Source organism: Camelus ferus, chromosome 19, assembly GCF_009834535.1.
Source record: "Camelus ferus isolate YT-003-E chromosome 19, BCGSAC_Cfer_1.0, whole genome shotgun sequence".
In the NCBI taxonomy this organism is placed as follows: Eukaryota; Metazoa; Chordata; class Mammalia; order Artiodactyla; family Camelidae; genus Camelus; species Camelus ferus.
The window spans coordinates 34,716,991-34,738,427 of record NC_045714.1 but is presented as its reverse complement, the minus strand read 5'-3'; the positions used below and the strand labels follow the sequence as shown (position 1 = coordinate 34,738,427).

The following is a 21,437-nucleotide window of genomic DNA, read 5'->3' as shown; positions in this document are numbered from 1 at the left end:
AAAATTAAACCATTTAAAACTGTTATATGTTCTTGATTAATCTGCCTCTTACTCATTATGAAATGACCTTACCTTATCCCTGGTAAGATTCTTTGCTCTGAAATAAATTTTGCTTGATATGAAACTAGCCACTCTAATGTCCTTTTGATTAGTGTTAGTATGAAATATCTTTTTCCATTCTAGTACTTTTAACTTGTGTCTTTATATTTAAAGGCTTTTTTTTTTTTTTTGGTAGGTGGCATGTATTTGGATCTTTATAAAAATCCAATCTGACCATCTCTGCTTTTTAATTGGGGCTGTTTAGACCATTTACATTTAATGTGGTTATTGATATGGTTAGATTTAAGTCTATTATCTTGCTATTTGTTTTCTTTTTGTCCCGTATCTCTTTGTTTCCTTTTTCTTTTTTTTCTGCCTCATTTGTGATTAACTGAGCATTTTTCATCCTCCCATCTTACCTCCTTTATTGGTTTATTAGCTGTAATTCCTCATGTTGTTATTTCAGTGGTTGCATTAGAATTTATAGTATATATCTCTAACTCCCGTCGTGTCCAATAAGAAATTTGCCATTATCCTTACCTTTGTTCCTCTGTACAGACATGTCTTTTCTCTCTCACTGTTTTTTAAATATTTTCTTCTTCGTCACTGGTTTTGAACAATTTGATCATAAAGGGTAATTTTCTTCCTGTTTCTTGTGCTTGAGGTTTGTTAAGCTTCTTGTATCTGTGTTTTAGTTTTTAGTTTACGTCATATTTGGAACATTTTAAGCCATTCTTTAGCCATTCTTTTTCAAATATTTCCTTTCCTTTGGGGACCTCAATTTCACATATATTAGACTGTCTGAAGTTGTTCCACAGCTCTTGATACTTTTGTTTTTATTTTATTATTTTTTTCCTCTTTGTGTGTTCCATTTTGAATAGTTTCTCTTTGTTGTGTCTTCAAATTTGCTAATCTTTTCTTCTGCTGTGTTTAGTGGGCCATTAATCCCAGCGTATTTTTCATTTCAGACATTGTAGTTTTCATTTCTAGAAGTTTAAGTTGGATCTCTTTATATCTTCCATGTATCTCTTTAATTTTGGAGCATATAGAAAACAGTTTTAATCATTGTTTATGTTCTTGTCCACTATTTCTTTGTCAGTTCTGGGTTTCAACTGATTCATTATTCTCCTCATTTTGAGCCATGCTTTCTTGCTTCTTTGCATGCCTGTAATCTTTGGATGCCAGATGTTGTGAATTTTGCCTTTGTTGGATGCTGTATGTTTTTGTATTTCTATAAGTCTCTTTGACTTTTGCTCTGAGATTCAGTTAGGTTACGGAAACACTTTGATCCTTTCAAATCTTGCTTTTATGATTTGTTGAATGTGGCAGAGCAGTGCTCTGTTTAGGGCTAATTTTTTACCAATACTGTGAAGTATACTTTCCTAAATACTCTAACTATTGACCCATGACTTATAATTTTTTTTCCTATTTGGCACTATATTTGGTCCAGTGTGACTGCTAGGCACTGCTCTCATATTTACCCATGTTTTTACCAGGCCCAGAGAAGTTTTATCACACAAAACCGCCAACCAGTGCTCAGCCTAATACTCTAGGGGTAATTTCTGCAGATCTCTGGAATTCTCTCTGCTTAGCTCTCTCCTCTCTGATACTCTGTCCCGCAAGTTCTGCTCTCCTTGGTCTTCCCAGATTCTTCAGCTGCATTTTGTTAACTCAGAGTCTGCTGGGCTTCACCCGCTCCCTGTACTAGGGTCTGGAAATGCCTCCCAGGCAGTAAACCTGGGCAGTGAGAGGGCTCACACTGCTTACTTCTCATCGCTCAGGGATCACTCCTCTTCATTGCCTGATGCCCAGTGTCTTGAAAACTGTCATTTCATGTATTTTTCCTGGGTGTTTGTTTGTTTGTTTGTTTTGTTTTTTTTGTAGTTGTTTCAAGTGGGAGAGTAAATTCAGTTCCTATTACTTCATCTTGGGTGGGAGCAGACATCAGAAGGGAACCTTTGAACACAGACTCAAAGGAGGTGATGGAGTGAACCATGGGGCTATGGGGATGGTGGGGAAGAATAGGATTCCAGGTAGTAGGAACAGCCAAGTACAATGGTCTGTGCATGAGTACCTGAGAGTGTGCCTCAGTGAGGAACAGAAAGAAGCCAGTATGTCTGGAGCAGGGGTTGCTAGAGGAGGTAGGCGGTAGGAGAGTGGATGAGGTGCCCCATGTTTAGGACCATCCAGGCCACGATAAGAACTTTGGCTTTTATACCAAATGAGATGGGAGCTATGGGAGGGTTTGACAGAGGAGGAACATCTTTTGATTTACATTTTATAAGGTCTCTGAATTGACCGAATTAACTGAAAGGGGCAAGAGTGAAAGCTTGAGAAATCCAGGAACTGATGCACTAAATCAGGCGAGAGATGATGGTGACTCAGACACATAAGAGGACACACTGTTAAGGGGTATTAACTAGGAGGGGGTGGGAGGGAGGCTTCTGGGGATGCTGTCAGTGTTCTATGTCTTGATCTGGGTGGACGTTACATCATGCGCTCACTGTGTGAAGATTCATTGAGCTGGATGTACATCTCCAGTTGTGTTCTCTCTACATGAATGTAATACATCAATTTAGAAAGTAGAGTAAATAGTGAGGGTGACTTGGACCAGGCTGTTATCATTGGAGGTGGGGAGATGTAGGGAAATTCTGTCTCTCTTTTATAGGCAAATCCAACAAGATTTGAGGATAGATCTAATGTTAGATGTGAGAGAAAGAAAAGGGTCCAGGATAATGCCCTGGGTGGGTTTGAGAATCTCTTTTTTCCATGAGGAGAATAGTTTATGTGATGGATTCTGGAGCTATGGGTGGTCACCTTTGCCTCCATGAGGTTAGAACCTCCCTGAGAGTGAAAACAATGAAGAAATCAAAGCCAAGATGGGAGGGAGAAACAGGGTCCTCACAATAACATGTCAGCACCTGGATCCAGCCATGCCTAAAGCCAGTGCTCTGGACTTCTCGTTTTATAAATTTCTATAAATTTTTGTAAAATTTTTTATAAAAATTTCTATGAAATTTTAATAAATTTCAGTGATTTTTTTTTCTTTCTTTCACTTGTAACTGAAGAGTCCGGACTGATACAAACTTTTCACATGCTCTCCTCTGTCTACACCATCCCAGAGACCCTGTATAGAAACCATATACTTTCCTTTCAACACCTACTCTGCATTCTTTTTCCTCTGGACCTTTTTTTCCCTTCCCAACATGACCTTCTTTCCCTTGCCTCCTGCCTTTACACTAAAACTATCCTCCTGTTCAAATCCATCCTGACTCCACCAACCAAAAGTTGGAGCTGACAGGGTCTTTAGACACCAACTCTCTACCCCTACTCCCATTTTATGGATGGAAATACTGAGGTTATGCTGTGAGATATGCACAGATTTGGGTCAGGGCTTCAGTATCCTGACTCCCTCAGGGGCCTTCCATGATCCTCCCTGTTCAACCTTTTCAGTCTTCACCCTTGCTCAGGGCTGAACAGAACTCTCCACAGCAGTTCACACTGTCTCACACTGCTGGCCTTTGCATGTGTTCTTTCCTCAGTTTGGGATGTCTTATGCCACCCTGTCCTTCTGGAAAAGCTCCCACTTGACTCAAGGACCAGAATTCTGGAAGCCTCCCTTTATTCCCAGGGTGGGTCAATGTCCTACCAGTTACTCCCCCTGCGGCCCCTGGAACCTGCAGGAACCCGTTCATGCCTCAAGTTGTGGGTGTCTGTTTCCTGTCTGCCTCACCTTTTGGGCAGGGAAGCTGTGATGGTTGTTCTGGCAAAGAAGGTTCCCAGTGAGTGTCTCTTAACCAACAAACACTGAGTGAGAAAAAGCACTGCCAGGGAGAAGAACCAGCCCTGGGCTTGGAGGCAGGAGGTCCGAGCTGCCATCCAGCCCAACCCCACGCTCTCTAGCTCTGTGGCCTCAGGCAAGTCCTGTCCTTTCGCAAAGCCTCAGATTTTTCCACAGTAAAGAAAGACATCATAGTGGTTAAAACCTCAGCTGCCTGACTTCTAATCCTGGCTGTGTGACCTTGGGCAGATGATTTAAACTCTGGCCTCAGTCTCATTTGCAAAACCAGGATAATAAATGTACTCACTTTGTAGGGTATTTGTGAGCATTAAATGAGTGAATATAAAGTTTTTAGAATTATAGTGGCACATCGTATAAAAATCCCCAAAAGTTAACCATTAGACAGAAGAAACCCTTGCCTTCTTCCTGAGAGGAGATGAGAGGTTAGCAAACTGTCAAGTGCTGTAAGAGTAGACTAGGATTACTCTTACTGGGTAAACTGCCTGGGAAAGGCTGGTGCTGACACTAACTAGTTGCATGTCCTTGAAGAAATCCCCTCTCTGGGCCTCAAATCCCCCATCTATAAAATGGAGGGTAGGTCTAGGGCAGTTAGAGCTAAAGTATTGGCCCCTCTGAGGCTAGTGACCGTATGTGTGGCCGGGGCTGCTAACTGCATGTCTGTCACAGGCTCCTGAAGAGGATGACATCAGACAGTTGAGACAGGATGGAAGGGGACAGACAGGGCACAGCCATTAAAAGAATGACACAGCAACTGAGGATAGGTTAACAGGTTAGAACCAAGATGGCGGAAGATTCGCTTCCAGTAGATCTTGAGCCCCGTTGCACCTCCACAGGCGGCATGGCAGTTTCTAGGCTGACCATAAAAGGTCCAAAAATGGGCAGGGCCCAATTCCTGGGAATCCCCGCCCCTTCCCCCAAATAGTTGGAATAATCCCCCCACTCGTTAGCATACGAAAGTACCGAGCCCATAAAAACTAACAACCCCGTACCTTGCAGGTCTCTCTCTCTGTTGCCTTCAGAGACTGCCTGCACTCAGTCTGTGGAGTGTGTATCTATCTCCCTGGATAAATCTACTTTCACTCTATTGTGGCTCACTCTTGAATTCTTTTCCTGTGCAAAGCCAAGAACCCTCACTTGCTGGGGTGCATCCCAGGGACTTGCCTGGGACCTGGGACATGGCTATCCTCTCCCACTCCATTTTCCTGCAACAGTGTCTCGGAGCACATGTCAGCCATGCCTGCCACACAGTGAGTGCTCAGTAAATGTGCCTGTCGTTACTGCCACTGTTATTCTGGCCTGGACAGTCCAGGGTTCTCTGAGATGGGGCTGGACAGAGGATGAATTGGCACCCATAAAATATCACCCTACTTGTAGTTTAGAAAAGCAAAAGCAACTGTGTGACCCCTGGCCAGTGTCTGCCTGTCTCTGAGCCTTATCTCCTGGGTGGTGGCATCAGTGAGGATCATGCCTAATGGAGAAAGAAGAAGGCGGCACCAGCATGCCCCAGGGACAGGCTGTGGCTGCTTTGTGAGCCTATGAAGGCCTTGAATCTTTCAGGGCCAACAATATCCCTGCCACATGTGACCGTCTCAAAATTGTCACCTGCTACCTGCTGGAGCCTGGGAGTGGGAGGCTGAGGTGGGAAGAGAGAGCAAGTCTAAATCCTGGCTGCTCCTGTTTCTTGCTTTGTGACCTCGCGCAAGCCTCTGTGCCTCTCTGTCCCCCATTTCCTCACTTGTCACATGGAGAGACTTTGAGCACCTTAGATGGGAGAGGATGCTCCCAATGATGGGGTGGTGGTGGAGGGGGGTGATTGTTAACCTGGGCTGACAGGGAGGCCGGGAGTATGAACCATTCCCCTGGACCTTTCCCCAGGGTAAGTAAGTAGCAGTTGGGAGCATAGAGGCCTCTCTCTGGGTCTTGCAGGTGGAGTGCAGACTGGCTGGCGGAGGCCTGGGGCTCATCTTGGGATGGAGACAGATTGGCAGACAAAGAGGAGGCAGGCGGGCAGGGCTGGGGTGCCCCTGGGGAGGCAAGGGAGAAGGAGGGGCAAGGAGCAGGACGGAATAAGGCAGTGTTGTGTGCAGCCTCACAAACCCAGGGACCTGCGAAGTCTCCAGCTGGAGGTTGGACTGGACCCTTCCCCAGACAGGGTGGGGACAGGGGCTAGTTGGTTCAGCCCTTGGATTTTTGGAACTTGGCAGGTGGGGAATTGCTGAGCTGGTGATAAAACATTCTCCTCTTCCCACAGACCGCCCCCTCACCCCCAGCCCCTACCGCACTGCCACTATGATGTCTGAACAATAGCTCTCTCTGACGGCAGGTCTCATAGTGGAGGTCCGGGGAGTGGCGGGCCCTGAGGATGGGCATGTCTTACAAGTTCCCTGGTGATGCTGTTGCTGCCAGTCCTGGGAACCACTGCTCTGGTGAGTGCCCTGTCAGTTTGGGTCCCCCAGGTGCAGATGCTGAGATGGAGCCAGGAGAGTAAGAGGTTTATGGGGGCCTGATGCCTGGACAAGACAAAGGCGGGCAGAGCAGAATTGGAGGGAGAGCTGGAGACCACAGAGCAGGTCTGGCACTGCCAATCCAACGGGGAGCTCTAGAGGAGAGCGCGCCCATCAGGGGAGACCCACGCTGGGCAGAAGTGACCCGGCCCTGCTTCCCCTGCTGGCTCGGACATTGGCTGGGTTGGCCCTGGAAGAGCTTGGCCTCGGCTCAAAAGTTGAGGAGGTTCCTGAAGGTGCAGTTGGAGGCTGGAGGCTCACCACTCTCCTGGCACCTGAAGGACAAGTTCTCTCTTGAAGGGGGACTGGGCACTCCTGCCATGGCTGTCACTGGTGTCCTCCATGCGCCAGGCTCTGGGCGGAGCATTTACCTGGATGAGTGCAGTTTCAGAACTGGAGCAATCTGACAATTCACATATAGTTGTCCCTGTTTAACAGGAACATTAGTACCTTTTACAGCTGGGGAATCTCAGGTGTGGAGAGGTCAGTGACTTGCCCGACCTTGCAGATGAAGTAAGTGGAGGCTCTGGAATTTGAATTCTGCCCTGACTTCTCAATTCTCATTGCAAGGTGTTGTCCTTGGGTGCTTCCAGGAGAATATAATAGCAGAATCTTGGGGTTGGAAGGGGCCTCCCTGACATTTGACCAGTGGGGACACTGAGACCCAGGGAAGTAATCAGCTATGCCTCAGTTCCTCTTTGTGCCTGTTGTGTGTAGGGTGCTACCCACCCATTATTCATGCATTCAGTGTATAGCATTGGGCATCTGTGGGTCAGCCCTCCAACCCAGGGCACTTGGGTGAAGGAGGCAGACATGGTACACGGGGGTCTATGCGGCCATGGATGATGTACAAGGGACTGAGTGAGGTGACTGATGCATGTAGGGTGCATTTAGGGAGGCTTCCTGGAGGAAGTAGCTTGAGGGGAGCAGTGAGAAGGACATTCGAGGCAGAGAAAAGAGTAGAAATAAAGGCTTGGAGGTAGGAGAATTGTGTTGTTTTTACAGAATTGATCAAAACCCAGCAAGTCTGGACTGATGACTTAGTTGGGGGAAGGTATGGCCAGAAGTGAGGTGGAGAGTGGAAGATTGGCCTGGGAAATGTGGTCAAGCTCTGGACTTGAAACACAACCCCAACTCTGTTCAGGGCAGGGCTACTTTCTGCAGGAGACCTCTGCTCTCCATGGCCCTGAATTCTCCAGATTTTCCTCTCACCTCCCTGACTACCCTGTGGCCTCCAGCCCCTAAGGTGGCCCCCAAGGATCCTCTTCTCCTGAGATTCACATCAACTCTGAGTTATAAAAAAGCTGACCTGTGTAACCAGTACACAGGAATTCTGTGGAAATGGTGGAATGTGACTTCTAAGGCTAGGTCATGAGATGTGCTGCAGCTTCTGCCTTGGTCTCTGGGCTTGGTCACTCTGGGGAAGCCAGCAGCCATGCTGTGAAGTCACTCAAGCAGCCTGTGGAAAGGCCCACATGCAAAGGAACTGAAGTCCCACCTTCAGTTGTCACCATCTTGCCAGTCATATGAATGAGCCACTTTGGAAGTGGATTTTCCAGTCCCAGTCAAGCCTTCAGATGAGTGCAGCCCCAGAACCAGCCAGCCATATTTGTCCCAAACTCCTGACCAGAGAAATCATGAAACCTATTAAATTACTGTTCTTGTTATGGGCTACTGAGTTTTGTAATGCAGCATCAAATAATGAGGGCTTCTCCACACCCCTTCTTGGCTCCTTCTGTTGCCCTGGTAGCTTTCTGTAAATTGTTCACTCATTCATTCATACTTACTGAACACCTACTGTGAACCAAGCACTGGAGATAAGGATTACAATAGGCCAGGCCCCTGTCCTCAGAGCTCCAAGATTCAGGCCTCCTTTTCCACTATGGTTTTCTAAATTCACCTGCAATAATTCACAGGTTGTTTGGGCAAATGTCTCTGAGTGACTCTTAACCTTTTGGGAGATTTAACCCCTTTTGAGAGTCTGATGAAAACCAAAGGCCAGAAAAGGTCAGCTACACACAGAATTAAATTGGGGTGCATGTTCAAAGGGATCCCAGGCCATCCAAAACTGCACCTTAGGCCCTCAGACTCCAGAGTTCCCAGTGGAATGAGCTGATGTTCGCTTAAGCGGATGACGCAGCCCATGCTGACTGCAGTGGGCTGTCGGCTTGGTCCAGGATGAGTGCAAGTGGCCTGGGCTGGCTTCTCCTCCTCTCTATCTGTGCCCTCTGTCGGCTGCCCTTCAGAGAGGCTGATGGGCCTGGGGCTGCCAAGTAGGTCAGTTTAAGAGGAAGAGGGTGAACATACCCATTTGATTGTGTACAAGCTGGCTTCTCCCACGGGGCTGGTCCTGCTGCTGATGCTGATACTGGGCTGAGGATGGAGGCTGGAGAGTGTGGAGGCTCAGAAGGCAGCAGCCTCTGGGGTGGACTGTGGGCTCCAGCCCCGCATCGGGGCTTTACCAGCCCTGTGCACTGGGGGACATACTTCACCTTCTGACTTGGGCTTTTCCACCTTTGGACAGGGGACAAGTCCCCCTGAGGGTGGCTGTGGGGTAGAAACAAGCCCTTCAGGCCAGGCACACAGGGGGCTTCTCACCTGGCAGGCCTTCTGGTTCTTCTGCCCTCAACCTCCCTTCTCTGGTTTGTTTCCAAGAAGCTAATGTCTTCTGGTGTGGTGGTCAGGGCCATCCCAAGAGCCTGGTGTGCAATTCAGGAAGCAGCTCCATGCCAGGCAGTGGGGGGTGTCGAGGTGGGAGTTGGGGGAGGGGGGAGGGCAGGGGGAAGAGGGGCGGGGGAGGGGGGAAGAGGGGCGGGGCAGAGGGCAGCCTCCCTCTCCCAGGCCCCCAAGGAGGGGCCTCCTGCTCTCCTGAACGTTTCCTTCTCCCTCCTCCTCACCTCTTTCCACTTTATTCTTCTTCCGCCTTCTCTCTCTTTGCATCTTTCTCTTTCCTTCCTTTTCTCATTTTCTCTTTCCTCTCCTTCTTTCTGCCTTTCTTTTGTCCAGTCGTTCTTCTCCTCCCCCTCCCTCCCAGCTTCCCTCCTCTTCATCTTCATGGTGATGAAGAGCATGGACTCTGGCTGCCTTAGGTTCAGATCCCAGCTCTGCCACATACTGGCTGTGTGACCTTAAGCAACTTACTTAATCTCTCTGTGCTTTGGTTTCCTGAACTGTTAAACGGGGTGCTGATTAATGGGCATCACTCTTGAGGTTGTTATGAGGAGTAACTGAGACCAAAGCCTGGTCCGCTGGGTGCTCAGTGAGGGTCAGGGATTCCCCTTAATCTCCTTCCCTCCCCTCCTCTTCTCACTGTTCACGGGCTCCCTTCTTCCCTGGCCTCCAGGCCCTGTGCTTCCGCCCTTGCCCCTTCTCTGCCCGGATCTCGGACGTGCCTCCTGCCCCTGCCTTTGCAGCTGCCCCATCCTTTCCGGCTCAGAGAGGCAGGGAGCGCAGGCTTGGGGCCAGGCTGCCCTGGGAGCAGTTGCAGAGCCAGGTGGTTGGAGCTCTTTCCTGGCCCCGCCCATGACGTGAGGAGCTGCCTTTGTGCTGCAGGGTGACAGCCTCTCTAAGCGCCTCGCTTGGCAGAACCGTGCATCTGGCCTGGGTACAGCTGAAATGCTCAGCCTGGGAGGCAGCAGCCTCAGGAGGCTGGGTGCTTCGAGGCAACCTTGTCATCCACCTGCTGGACTGCCAGCCCCACTGGGACTCTGGATGTCCAGCCTGGTGCCCACCACACAGCAGGAGTTCCATCAATGGGCAGGCACAGAGAGTGACACCAGCTAAGGTTTCTGGAGTCCTTGCTTTGGGCCAGTCACTGTTCTAAATGCAGATTCCTTGCATCATCACAGCAACCCTATGCCATAGGGATTGTCTCATCCCCATTTTAGAGATGAGCAGATTGAGCCACAAAAATGTGTAGGAAACTGGGCCAGGATGAACCAGTGAATGACATGACAACCTTGGGAGGGAAGGCATTTTCCCAAGGGGGAGACCAAGATGAGTGACTGAGCCACCATCACACAGGTGGTGAGTGGGAAAAATCAGGACTTGAACCCTGGAATCCAGCACTGCTTCTCACCTGCCTGTAGCCGCTGTCAGGACAGGGTAGCTGGAGCTCAGACACAACTCCCTCTCCATGCTGGGGCCTGGGCCAGGACAGTTCAGCCCTTACCACAGTTCTTTGAAAGTATTGTCCCTATTTTCCAGATGAGGCACCTGAGGCCCAGAGAAGGCAAGCAACATGCCCAAAGTCACACAGCCAGTAGGTGTGACTCTGAAGTCTCACCTTCTCTCTTCCAGGGGGGAGGCCTGGGATGAGAGGACAAAGAAAGAGGGCCATGCCCGACACCAGCCCCTCCATTCTATTTTTGCTGCCAAGGCTGGATCTCAGTGCCCCTCCACCCACCATTTGCAGAAAGGCTTGGAAGCCAGGCCTGGCTAAGGATCATTGTGTTCATCTTTCTTCCCTCCCTTCCCCTTCTCTCTCGTCCCTCCCTTCCTTCCTTCCTTTTTCCTTCCTTTCTACCTTTTTAGTAAGGTATAAAATGCACACACTAAAGTACGGAGAGCACACATTGCATGCCATTAAATGAATGTTCACATGTACTTACATAACACCTGTGTGACTACCATCCAGATCAAGTTATAGAACATTTCCATCACCCAACAGGCTCCCTCCTGCCCAACCCCCATGTTAACCACTATTCTAATTTTTCCACCATAAATTTTGCTTGGTCTCAAAATTCATACAAGTGCAATTGAATTCACTGTGCCCATTTGACAGATTAGGAAAGTACAGACCAGAGAGGAAGGCTGGCCTGCTGGCAGCTCATAGCCCAGCACTCGTGCACACAGTTTGGAGCAGAGACATGAGTGGTGGGCACTGTCTGGTCCTCACTGGCACCTCATGTTTTATTTGTCTAATCAGAGGAGATACAACTCCTAGCTCCCTGCTAATAGGATGACCAGACACCCGATACTGCCCATCCCGAGGGTCTCGCCCGAATCCTGGGGTTTTTGTAATCCAAAATATGCGAGGAGGGTTGTTTCCTTTCAGGATCACCAAGGAGATGCTTGCTGTCTGTACTGGGTTGAATAACATCCCCCCTTCCCCTAAATTCATGTCCACCCAAAACCTCAGAATGTGACCTTACTTAGAAATAGGGTCTTTGCAGATGTAATCAAGTTAAGATGTGGTCTCAGTGGAGTAGGGCTGACCCTAATCCAATGCCCAGTGTCCTTATAGAAAGAGGGAAATTTTGACACAGACACAGACATATAGAGAGAACACCAGGTGATAATGGAGGCAGACACTAGAGTGATTTGTCTACAAGCCAAGGGATGCCACAGACTGTGGGCAAGCCCCAGAAGCCAGGAGAGAGGCATGGAACAGATCTTAAGGGAGCCCCCAGAGGGTACATGGCCCTAATACCTTGATCTCAGACTTCTAGCCTCCAGACCTGGAGACAATACATTTCTGTTGTTTTGAGCCTCTCAGCTCGTGGTACTTTCTTATAGCAGCCCCAGAAAATGAATACAGCTTCTAAGCCTGAGGTCTTGGGAGCTGCCACCTTTGACCACAAATCTGAGTGGGGTCCATTTCAGGAAAGAAAACCCTAGACACACAAAGAAGATGCCAAGGACTCCGGAGCAAGAGCCTAGAGCTCAGGGCACAAACACTCATCCTATTGGGGTGGAAGAAAAATACCTCTTCTCTCAGGTGCTGGCTGTAAAAGCAAGAGCCAAAAGGCATCGCAACAGATGATCTGGTGTATGACATAAACACTTCCGCTCTCACACAACCACAGAACTAAGTTTGCAGCTGCTACAACAGCTGACCTCTCTGCCAGGTAGAGTCTGCTTTCATCTGGGAATAGCTCCTGGTGGTTTGGTTATTCCCATTTTACAGATGTGACATTGGAGGCTCTGAGCCATTAAATGACTGAGGCAGCAGGTGTGATGGCCTTTGGGACCTTGTGACTTTGGGTAGGTTACTTCCCCTCTCTGAGCTTCCTGCTACTGAACCACAAGTAACAAGATGCAGCACTGATGGAGCTACTTTTCTAGGCATTATCACACTGTATCTTCACATCATCCTGGGAGGGAGCTATCACCAACTTTGCCTCACAGTTGAAGACCCTGAGTCTTGAGGGAAGGGATACGCACAGGACATACAAAAAACTGGAAAATGTGAAAGCAAATCTCATCTTGCAGGGATGTAATGTGATCTGAGTTGAATAAGAGATAAGAATGTGGATGAGCCTGGCACAGAGATGGTGCCTAGTAAAATCTTGCTTGAGATCTCACAGCTGGTGAGTGGCTGAAGGGGAATCCGCACCCAGATTTGTCACCCTAGAGTCAGCCCTGTAAGCCCCTTCTTCCTAGTGAAGCCCTGAGGACTGCGCCTGGCACAGAGTAAGCCTTCAAAAAAAGTTAACCGGTTCAAAGTATTATTCCCAGAAAGCTGAAAACACAAATCTTGTGCAAATATATATAGTAAGCACACATCAAAGGCTTATTTAACTCATTAATGAGGGAACCAGCAGGATGGTAGAACTGGTTCAATGGCGGACAAGATGGCCATGTTAGGTACAAAACTGGGGAATGTCTTTTCTTTCTTTAATCATTTTTTAAATAGTACATTCTCTTTCTTTTTTTTCTTTCTTTTTTGGGGGGGTAATTAGGTTTATTTATTTACTTTTATTTAAAAAATCATTTAAAAATAATATACCCACTTTCTTTCTTGGGGGAAGGTAAATAGGTTTATTTATGGACATACTGGGGATTGAACCCAGAACCTTCTGCATTCCAGGCACACACTCTTAACGCTGAACTATACCCTCCCCTCCCCCATGAATATCTTACAGGGCAACAAAACCACAAGCTTTTGCATTATTTTTACTATAGGACAGAAATCATTTGCAACTGTGCATCTTTTACAAGATAAGGTGTAACTTCACTGAATAGGGACTCTGATCAATAATAAACAGCGAAGTCAAACAAAGGTGTATTGCCTAGAGAATCAGGTGACCCTGGCCCGCTGATCAGACAGTGCTTAGGATGACATTGAAAGGATACTCAGTCTTTTGTCTTGTTTCCATGTTTTGGATACTTTTGCTTTACAGCTGCTGCTGCTGCTGTTAATATTATTAGTCCACTCCTCTCTGCTGAAAGGCAGCTCAAAGACCTCTTAGGTTCCCAGAAGCCCAGAAACACAGACCCCACCCCACCCCCCATTCATGCAAGGGCAGACCCTTCTCCCCTACTTGAGCTCGGGAAAAGCACACAGGCCGGGCAGCAGACCACACCCAGACTGAAATGGGGTCAGGGTGGGAGCCAACCGAGGGGGCCTGCTGTTGTGTTGTTCTGTAAACAACCCCGCCGTGGAAAGATCTCTAGCCATTTTTGTCAAGTAAAATAAAGCCACCCATAGATAATAGGAAGTGCATGATTCCATGTAGGGTAATACATGTGTGCATATGCAGATACATCTGGGGATGCATGCAGAGACATCTCTCTGGAGAAATATCCCCCAAACTGACAGTCACTGGGGAGGTGAGGATGAAGGGGGAACAGTTCTGTGAAACCCTCTGCGTTCTCTAAATTGGTTCCCTCCAACCTGTTTTCCCGTGTTGCTTGTATCCTCTTTAAAGTATATTCATGCATGTACGTATACAGGTTAGAAGGTCTTCTTGGGGAACTAGAAATGGGGAGGGGGGCCTCTCCCACCGATGGTTCCCTTCTGAACCCTTTGGCTTCTCATCCTTGTTATTATTTCTGACCATGAACGCACCTCCATCCCCGCCACCTCTGAGGACAGACCCAGGCTTGCAGGCGGGCATCGCGGGCGCCCGCTCCCCCGGGTCTCGCGGGGCGGAGCGGAGGGAAGAGGTGCGGGCTTCGCAGGCAGCCCTCGCCGACTCCGGGCTGGGCCGGGTCCGCAGCTGACGGTGCGGGCGCGGGTGGGGGGCAGGAGCAGATGGACGGGGCGCCGGGCGGCTCGGGGTCCCCCTGTCCCGTCCAGGTGGCTCCGTCCGACTCCGGGCCAGCTGCGGGAACCGGGGAGGGGCGGGTAGCCCGGATGGGGAGGGGACCCCGTTTTCCATGACAATGCCGAGGCGGCGAGTACAAAGGCGCCGCAATCAGCGTTTTATTGGTTCGAGTTAATTATCTGAGGCGGGGAGGGGGCGGGCGGGGCGGATGATTCCCTTGTGGGGCTGGGGTTGCGGTGGGGAGAGGGGGGTGCTGTGGCGAGACCCGAAGAGGAGGGGCGGTGGGAAAGCGGCTCTGCCGGGGCTGCGTGGCAAAGCGCCACCGCCCCCTGGTGGGTACTTCATTCATTCATTCGTTAATTCGTTCACTCATTCGCCCATTTACAGTGTTGCTTTGCGGAGCATTGCATGAGTTAGTCCGCTTAAGTGCTGAGAACAAGGCCTGGCTAGTGGGTCACATTTTTTAAATGCCGCGTCCTGGGCTGGGCCCTTCTGGGTAACCCTCTAACCAGCGAAATGCTCTCTGGTGCTGCAGGCCGAATTCTATACTGACAATAATAACCCATGCTGGCAAATACTAGAGGAAGGGCAGCATCAGGGCGTGGGCCCAGCGGAGGCCTTTCGGCAGAGGAGACCCAGCCTGAGATAAGACCTGAGAGGCAAGTGGAAATTAGCCAGGTGAGGGACGTGGCGGAGGCAGGCTTTGCGGGAAAAGGGTTCAGCAGGTGCAAAGGGTTGTGGTAAGATCAATAAGATACACCTGGGAAAAGCGGCTTGTTGGGGAGAAGCCTGGAACTTACCCTGCAAGGGAGTGGAATCAGCAATGGGGTGGAGACACGTGCTGGGGTCAGATGAAAGTGTAGGCTGTGGGTAGGGTGTCGTGGAAGTACCTGTACCTTCATTTCCAGTTTAGCATTCTCTTCTTTAGGTTTGGAGAGAATGTGACTGTCTCCACCTAAATTGGTCACATGTGGGCTCAGGCCTTATCATCCTCCCCCCACCCTATGACCCTTAGATTTTTGCCCAAAAGACAAAGAAATACATGTCCCCACGAGGACTTGCACACAAATGTTCATGACAGTTTCATTTGTAACAGGCAATAACTGGGGCAGCTTGGTGTCCGTCAACCAGGGAATGGTAAGCAAACTGGCTAACCCACATTGTGGGATGCTACACTGCAGTACACATGAGTGAACTAATGATACATGCAACAACCTGGAAGAATCTCAACGCATGCTGAGCAAAACCAAACTGGACACAAAAAGTAACCTGCTGTAATGATGCCATTGGTAAGGAATTCTAGAACAGGTGAAATAAATGAATCTATGGTGATAGAAACCAGATCGGTGGCTTCCTCTGGGGGTGGAGGGTTTGACTGGGTAGGGGCAGGAAAGAATTCTTGGGGTGCTGGGAATGTCCTGGATCATGATTGGGTGTTGGTTACATGTATGCATTTCACATCAATATGTTTTAAAAAACAAGGTGCATAACAATGTGTAAATTATGCTTAAAAGGAAAAGAACTTTGCTTATATCTGCATAGATTCTCTCTGGGAGAGGCTGGTAACAGTGGTTGCCTACAAGAGGGGACCTGGGTGGCTGGGGGCTGGGGAAGAGGGAGACTTTTTGCTATAGAGCACGTGCCTAGCTTACATGAGATCCTGGGTTCAATCCCCAGTACCGCCATTAAAAAACAAATAATAGAATAAAATTAAAAACAAATAATTTTTAAAAAGGTATAGGTGAATGTACTACCTAAATACAAACGAAAAATGAAGAGATCAGTTACATGCAAATTTGATATCGACATGCCCCTGCCTTAAATCCTTTAGTGGCTCCCCAGCATCATTTTAGGGCAAAGTTTAGACCCTGAGGTCTTCCTGCTTTATCCAGCCCCATCCAGGCAGCATCAGGCAGCATCTGCTCCAGGTACTTGCCATCTACCTGCAGACAGCTCAGCGCCCTGGCTTGCTCAGTCCTGTGTACCTACACTGTTTCCTCATCCAGTTTTTCCTTTGAGGCTCAGCTGCTTGGTGAAGTTCTCACCAATCTCCAGTCTGCGTGGGTTCCTCTGGCCACTATGGCCCTGCTATACTTGGCCTTCCCCTCTTCCTCATCTGTCCAGATTACCATGTGCACTGTGCTCACTGGGAACTGGATCCCAGGGCTCCCAGAGATGGATGGGAGCCATCTCTGGGACCAAACCACTTCCCTGTCTATTCCCCTCTAGGCAGCAGGCTTATCCTGCCAGAGACTCCATCAGGGTCCCTTCTCCCCAGGCCCAGCTCTGGCCTGGGGCAGAGGCCTTGATAAAACGTGTTGTTTTAAAATTAATTGATGGCTGCGTAAAGAACACATCCCACGACAAAGCCAACAGGGCCCTGCTCTCTTAGGACACATGGAGAAAACATACTTCTTGGGATTGTGTGATCTTAAGTCCTGACCCCTGGCACCTGTGAATATGACCTTTTTTAGGAATAGAGGTCTGTGCAGATGTAATTAAGTATGAGGTCATTCAGTGACTAGTGTCCTTATAAGAAGAAAGAAATTTGGCACAGACACAGACACAAGAAGGGAGAAGACTATGTGATGACAGAGGCTGAGATTGGAGTGATGTGCCTACAAGCCAAGGAACACCAGGGATTGTGGGCAACCCCCTAAAGCTGGGAAAAAGCGAGGAAGCGTCCTTCCCTAGAGCTTTTGGAGAGAGCATGGCCTTGCTGACACCATGATATCAGACTTCTAGCCTTCAGAACTGTGAGAGAATAAATTTCTGTTGCCTTAAACCATCCTATTTGTGGTCATTTCTTACTTCAACCCTGGAAAATTAATATTTACAGGAACCAGTCAATGTCTAAGATAGTTCTAGGTAGTGACTTTGGAAAAGTAAAACAAAAGAACATGTAACCAGGGCCTGTGGTAGAGAGTGACAGCCAGGGTGGTCAGGGAAGGCTTCTTGGAGGAGGTGATGTTTCAAGATGAGGACTCTGCCACTGTGAGGATCAGGCAGAGGAGCTGGGGACAAGGGGGCAGGTTTGGCAGTTTTGAAGACTACTGGCTGCAGCCCTGACAATGGAGGACACCTTGCTGGGGTCTTTGGGGAAGTCCCCAGAAGTGAACCATGAAGGGACTGTCCTCTCTTTGCCTCTGCAGGTCCTAGAATCTGCTGCATTGCTGGTGCGGGTCGCCCCTGGCCTGGGCCGGCTGGCAGTCGATGGAGGAGGCCAGCCTCACAGCTGACACTGTGTGGTAATTGTGATTAACTACCGGGTCCTCATCTCTGCCCAGGCCTGAGGCTGCGGGTGTGACAGCTGCAGAGTGAAGCAATGAGGCCAGGAAGGGGTTAATGGGCTGCCCCTCCATCTGAGCCCTTCAGACAATGAGAAGAGGTGGGGAGGCCTCTGGTGGGGCTGTGTGGCATCAGCTGGGGTTGAGTGAATGGAGGGGACAGAGGCCTTGTCCCCAGGGAAAGGGCATGAGTGCTCTGTAGGGAAAGGGGTCAGAACCCTCCCCCCTGCTATTATTTTCATCCATCCCCAGCATCCTCTCCTCTCCCCCGCCCACCGAGCGCCTCCCAGACAACTACCCTCCAAAGTGGGGAGCATCTTCAGCCTCACGGAATTCTGAAGCAGAGTCTGAGAGCCAGAGAATGGGAGAATCGTGAAATGTCACTGCTTTCAGGAAGCTCATCTATTCCTGTCATTTTCCCAACTTATTTGCTTAATTATTAGCAGTGGAACCCAGAACCCCCACTCACCTCACTTTCTTCCAAAATAATAAATAATGCGTTGATTACATTGAGAATGGTCTCAGCGTCGAGTCTGCTTCATTCATCCCCAGTTCTGCCACTTACAGCTGGGGCTCCTTGGGGGAGGCACGACAAATGTCCAAGTCATGCAACTGCCACCGCAATTGATATATAGAACATTTCCATCGCCCCCAAATTTCCCTCACGCCCTCTGTAGTCAGTCTCTTTCCCCCATCCCTGGTGTAGTAGGTTGAATAAGGTACCCCCAAAGATACCAAGTTCTAATCCTGAATTTTGTAAATGTTACCTTATTTGGAAAAAGGACCTTGGCAGAAGTGATTAAATTCAGGATTTTGAATTGAGGATCACCCTGGATTATCCAGGCAGACCCTAAACGCCATCCCGAGTGTCCTAATATGAGAAAGGCAAACATGCAAAGGAGGAGGTGATGTGACCATGGAGGCAGAGATTGGAGTGATGTGGCCACAAGCCAAGGAATGCCTGGGGTCACAGAACCTGGAAGGGGCAAGGTCCTCAGGAGCCTTCAGAGGGAGTGCAGCCCTGCTGACACATTTCAGACTTCTGGCCTTGGAACTATGAGAGAACAAATTTCTGTTCTTTTAAGCCACCCAGTTTGTGGTACTTTGTTACAGCAGTCCTAGGACTAGAAGACACCTGACAACTATGACTTGTTCTCTGTATAGTTTTGCCTTTGCAGGAGTGTGGGATAAATGACGTTCTACAGGATGTAGCCTTTGAGTCTGGCTTCTTTCACTCAGCATAATGCATTTGAGGTTCATCCACGTGGTTCCATTTGTCAGAATTCTGTCCCTTTTTATTGCCGAGTAGTATTTCATGGTATGGATATACCACAACTTATTTATCCATTCACAAGTTGAAAGGCATTTGGGTCAGCTCCAATTTTGGGTGATTATAAATAAAGCTACTGTGAACATGTGCATGCAGGTCTTTGTGTGGACATAAGCTGTCATTTCTTTCAGGCAGATACCTAGGAGTACAATTACTGGGTCATATTTTATGTGTACTTATAATTCTATAAGATACTGACAGGCTGTTTTCCAGTGGGATGGTACCATTTTGCATTCTCATCAGCACTTATCATTGTCAGGTATTTGTTTTGTTGTTGTTTGTTTAAATTTCACCTTTTAGTAAGTACAGTGTGATCAAAGGATCATGAGGTCATTGTGAGGGTTAAATGAATATATTGCTGAGAATAATGCCTAGCATATGAGCACGTGGTCCCTGCATTGGAAGTGTTGGCTCTTTCTTTTCTCAGCACTGTGAGAAGGCCAGGTCATAAGCAAGGATAGAGAACTCAAACTCCAGGTGGGCCAGGTGGGCTAGGCAGGGACCTTGGGGAGCCGGCAAGCACATGCCCTTCTTGAAGGTCAGGGTCCACAGGAAACAGACGATGAGATGGAGATTTGTATGCAGGTGGTTTTCCAGGGAGTGCTCTTCAGATCTTGAGGGAGTGAGGGCAGAAGGGTCAGGTAGTGCAAGAGGCCTCAGACAGGCCCATCATCAGAGATGTCACAATTCCTGGCTCCCAGAAATGGTTTGAGGTATAAATGTTTATTATCATCTTAAGCCACTAAGTTTTGAGTTAGTTTGTTATGCAGCCCTTGATAATGAATGCCTTATTACAAAATGTATGTAATATATTTTATTACATATCATAACAATCTCTCTCATGCCCACACATCAAATTAATCAAATTCTGTTAGCTCATCCTTCAAAACATCACCAGAATCCAAATCATTCCTTCCACTTCCAAAGCTACCACCTGGGGCCACAGCCACCACTGTCTTTGCTCACCTGGGTCACTGCCACGGTCTCCTCGCTGGGCTCCCTGCTTCACTCCTGCCCTTCCTTCTCCAGCCTGTGCCACCCTAGCAGCCAGAGAGTTCCTGCCCTCACTGCAAAAGTGGGGCTGTGACAGGAGAAGTGACATCGTGTCCACTGGGGGGCTGCAGGAAGACTTCAAAGAGGAGGCTCCCTGGGGGAAATGGGAGCATTTAGCAAGGTCTTTCCAAGGGGGAGGTCTCTTCTCTCCCCCACAGAGTGGCCTGGTTCACTTCATAGCACCCATGGACCTCACACTCTTGTAAAGTATGGAGCCGCCTGGCTGAGCAAGTGAATATGAGGGGGTGTGTGTGTGTGTGTGTGTGTGTCCCTACATCCCTGCATTCCTTTTCCCAGTAGGGCCCCAGGAAGCCAGGAGCGCAGTGATTTAAAGCAGAGACCCTGGAGTTAAAGTCCCAGTTTCGTGCTCTGGCTGTGTGGCCTTGGACAATTTGCCTAAACTCTCAGTGCCTCCATTTCCTCCTCTGTAACATGAAGCTAAAAATACTAATACCTACTTCACAGAGCTGTTATGAGGATTTAATGAGTTAATATGTGCAGAAGGGACAGTATTAGCAGGAGCAGGAAGGTTGGCTGTTAGTATTCTCATGGGCATATATCAAATCCCAACCCAGCCACGGACTTCCAGTGTGACCTAGCACAGTTCACTTTGGCTCTCTGGCCTGTTTCCTCATCTGTAAAATGGGATCACATTGGCACTACCCATAAGGCTGTTGTAAGGATTCCAAATCTTGTATGGGACGGCCTCCTTCCCAGGTAAGGCTGGTCCTTGATTATGCACATAAGCGGGATGCTGGGTGTGTCTGCTCATGTGGGCATGGGAGCCACTGGTGGGGTCTGGACCCCCACCTTCCCTCTGAATGACCCCTTCCCTCATCTGCAGGACCCCAGCTGAACAACCCCTACAGGCTGCACCCCTTTTCCTTTTTCTTGCTTCTTGGGCTGCAGCGCCACTTACTGGCGTAAAGCTACATTGCATCCAGAGCCCACCGCCTGCACAGAGGGAAAGGAATAAGCACTTGAGCCCCTGCTGTGTGCAATATATATATGTGCAGAACACACACACACATGTACGTAACATATGTGCATGTATATACATGCAGAATACACATGTATGTGTGATGTATGTGATATACGTATATCTGCATATATACATATACATATATACACATGTCAGCGTAGATATTAACCTCTACCTATAGAGATGGAACCTCAGGGAGGTCACATAGAGCCAGTTGTGAAGCTGGGATTCAAATCCATATCTCCTTTCCTCTCACTCCAAACACCCTTTTAGGGTGAGTTCAAGTTCTGCAAGCAAACCCGCCTCTCCCCTCCACTCAGAAAGGAGCCAGAAGCTGAAGTCAGGGGTTCTTGGGAGAATGTCTTGGTTGTTCCCCAGCGCCCAGATCAAAAAAGGAGGAGCACTGCACTGTGAGTCCTCAGGCCGAGGTCTCGCTGTAGCTGCCCCAA

The 21,437-nt window shown here is 48.8% G+C and overlaps 2 long non-coding RNA genes across 5 annotated transcripts in view; one reads left to right on the top strand and one right to left on the bottom strand.

The window, feature by feature from the left end:
• Positions 1-18,136, top strand: part of LOC106730665 — a 71,436-nt gene extending 53,300 nt beyond the window's left edge. For all 4 annotated transcript variants that reach the window (XR_004313193.1, XR_004313194.1, XR_001367113.2 and 1 more), the window contains 4 exons: positions 6,165-6,267; positions 15,433-15,625; positions 17,489-17,584; positions 17,876-18,136. This is a non-coding gene — a long non-coding RNA (uncharacterized LOC106730665). The remainder of the gene's footprint in view (positions 1-6,164; positions 6,268-15,432; positions 15,626-17,488; positions 17,585-17,875) is intronic.
• LOC116657990 lies at positions 207-15,381 on the bottom strand. Its single transcript, XR_004313195.1, has 3 exons — positions 15,369-15,381; positions 3,640-3,646; positions 207-1,167 (listed from the first exon to the last, which is right to left on the bottom strand). It is a non-coding gene; the product is annotated as an uncharacterized LOC116657990 (long non-coding RNA).
• Positions 18,137-21,437: the final 3,301 nt, after the last annotated feature.